This window comes from Saccostrea cucullata, unplaced genomic scaffold, assembly GCF_032062105.1.
Source record: "Saccostrea cucullata isolate Sc308-1 unplaced genomic scaffold, CSIRO_AGI_Scuc_v1 ctg5424, whole genome shotgun sequence".
Taxonomy (NCBI): Eukaryota; Metazoa; Mollusca; class Bivalvia; order Ostreida; family Ostreidae; genus Saccostrea; species Saccostrea cuccullata.
The window spans coordinates 106,986-110,115 of NW_026940860.1; the positions used below are offsets into that span (position 1 = coordinate 106,986).

Here is a 3,130-nt window from a genome sequence, read left to right on the forward strand (position 1 = left end):
GTCTAAGTCGTAAGTTCTTTTGTAAAACGGGCCCCAGGAAACGCGTTTCATATGTTTGATATTAGATAATGGCCCTCACCAATAGGGTCTTCAAAACAAATCTTGATTAGTTGGTATTAATATTATATTCATTGATTATGACATATTCATTAAAATATCTACGATGTATACTTGACTGAAATTAGTTATTTGCTTCCCCTTGACATCTTGCCATTTTGAACATGTAAATATATATACACGGATATTTTTTTATTTCCAAATTCTTCGTGGTGACATTACTGTTTTTTTTTCTCATTATATTCTTTATATAAAAATATACAAAAATGAATATTTTTTTTCTTTTTAAATTTTAAAAATTCTGTCAAAATTTTATTTTATACTGTATTGAATTTAGAAACGAACGTCATTGAAATTGGGAGTAAGGGGTTTATTCAAGTTCGTAAAATTATTTAATATTTTGTTCATTAGTTCTACATACTTATTCTTTCTTTCTTTCTTTTATTTTTAATTTTATTTGTTTGTGTGTGTGTGGGAGCGTGTATGTATGTGTTAGGGTGTATGAAATTAACTATAAAATGTTAAAATCCAATGAATATAATTACAAGCTAATTCAGAGAATTTGTGTCCCCCGCTTAGGGAAAAAGTAATCCATGCGCAGTTCGGGGAAGGGGGGGGGGGGGTCGGATCCCCCTGACTGAATTTGTAGAATTATTAAATGTATACATGTATACTGAAGCAAATAAAATATGCCAATATGGATATAAAGATTTGATTGCTTATTCTTTATTACTAGTATGTGTATAGAAGATTCTTTTTATATTGAATATTTATCACACTGTAATGATGATTTTATGACATTGTACAAGCCAGACCTCTTAAATTTTTTATATCACATGCTGAATACTATCATTAAGTAAAAAAAGTATTCCGGGGAAAAAAAGAGAATGGATCGTCCGGAATTCGAACCAGGGACCTCTCACATATAAAGCGAGAGACATACCACTACACCACGAAACCGCTTTCAACATTCAAAAATGATATGCAAAGATGAAGTCACATACATGTATATATTCACGTTCGATATTGTCAAAATTTTACACAATGCATGGTGTCTAATTTAACCTTTATTAAACAGTTCTAATAGATGAAATAAGAATATAAAGTCCGCCGAGAACCTGTTTTTATACGTAAAAACTCTCCTCATGCTCCTGAGCTAAATATAGCGACATGTAATACAATAAATACTCATAAAACAAACGGGGCGGGTCACTTTGAGAGGGATGAGAGAGGTCCTAGGGGGTTTTGGTATAAAATTACATTGCGAAAGCTGAAAATATTCTTGAAATATCGCCCAGAAAGGATAGTGTTACACACAGACAGAATGTATAAATTTACGACCTCGAACTTTGACCTTTTGACCTCAAAATCAATAGGGGTCTTCCTTAGGCCACAGGGAGTTGTTATGTAAAATTTCATTGCAAAAGCTCAAAGGGTTCTCGAGATATCGTGCAGAAACGAAAGTGTTATAACAGACATAATTTGCGAATTTATGACCTTGACCTTTGTCCTTTTAACCTCAAAATCAATAGGGTTCTTCTTTAGTCCATAGGGAGTTGCTATGCAAAATTTCATTGTGAAAGCTTGAAGGGTTCTCGAGATATCGTGTGGAAACGAAAGCGTTACAGACAGACAGAAAGACGGACGGACGGACAGACGGATGGACGGACGGACAGACCCAAATTAATATCCCCCACTTTTCAAGCGGGGGACAACAAAACAAAACGTACGAGTGAGAATTTTAACATTAATTTTGTGCTGTAATTACTTTACTGTCACTCAAAGTGCATATGCACATCATGTGCAGGCCCTTGAGAAGCAATTTCAGTAGGGGGAAGGGGGGGCACAGCCATACATTTTCTGGCCATGCATTGTAGAATTTGTTAACGATGGGGTAACCCATTTCATAGTAAGCAGTGGACTCGTCCAAGGATGCTTTGTCGGCGACTGTAAAAGCTACCTGAGATTTCTACGCAAAGGAAAGCGCGAAATCTCTGTAGAAACTGTTGCGGCTGCGGAGCTTCACTCATTGTTCATTCGCCATAGAAAAGAATCCGACATTTAACACTTAATATCTTTAAATATACAGACTTTTACAAGATAAGCTTCATTTTTGTCTCTAGAAATATTTTTAACTACAAAAATAATATATTTTCGTGTTGTTCAACTGAGTAAATCGATGACCTAGCATCGTTTTAGATAACTCAAGCCCCTCTAGGGCTTGAGTAAAATGGCAAAATAAAAGATTTGATTTCTTTTGAGAAAGAAAATATGAGAAAAAGAGAACTCAACTGAATGCATGTAAACCATACGTGCGAGAAGGACCAATAAAACAGGTACCTATTTAAACCAATGTTTCTCATAAATAGCGAAAGAAACAACGAAACGCTCATAGACAGTGAACATTAATTGTATTTCTTGAAGTTCACAATGGAAAATACTACAAGCATTAATGTTTTTGAAACAAATGAAGGCAATCCAATAGCAAACTTTTTACAAGTTTCCATAGAATTTCCAATTGCTGTGTTGAACGCCTTTGCAGTCCTGCTACTCTATCGTAGTAGAAACATTATGTTCAGCGTTCGCTTACCCGCCATCAACATGGCTATTTCTGACGCACTTATAGGGATTTGTCTTTGTACCTCCGACACTGTGGAAATATTTGAGAACTTTTGCATAACAAAGAGGTACTCCTTATTATCATTGTATCAAGTATCAACCTTAATCATAACATTTATGAATACAGATCGCTTTCTTTCCTTGCGATTCCCATTCAAGTATTCAAAATTAGTGACGAGGAGAAATGTGCTTATCGTCTGCTTCGCGTCTTGGTCCTTCGGGGTTTTAACACCAATTGCAGAAAACAGTTGTCATCGACATGATCTGAACGATCGCATTTCATTTCAGTGGACATCTGTATCCTTTCCAATCCTCATTTTGATAAACTTATTGGAGTATAGTTATATGATTCATTTTGTCGTTACTGCTAAAGTCGGAAAAATCAACACTAGGTGTATTCGAAAGGTTTCTCTTTACACCGGATGTTTTGTATGTTTTACGGCTCCATACACTA

The 3,130-nt window shown here is 35.2% G+C and overlaps 1 long non-coding RNA gene across 1 annotated transcript; it reads right to left on the reverse strand.

Annotated features, from left to right (window-relative positions):
• Positions 1-929: 929 nt before the first annotated feature.
• On the reverse strand, positions 930-1,769 carry LOC134256475 (uncharacterized). Its single transcript, XR_009989730.1, has 2 exons — positions 1,555-1,769; positions 930-1,495 (listed from the first exon to the last, which is right to left on the reverse strand). It is a non-coding gene; the product is annotated as an uncharacterized LOC134256475 (long non-coding RNA).
• Positions 1,770-3,130: the final 1,361 nt, after the last annotated feature.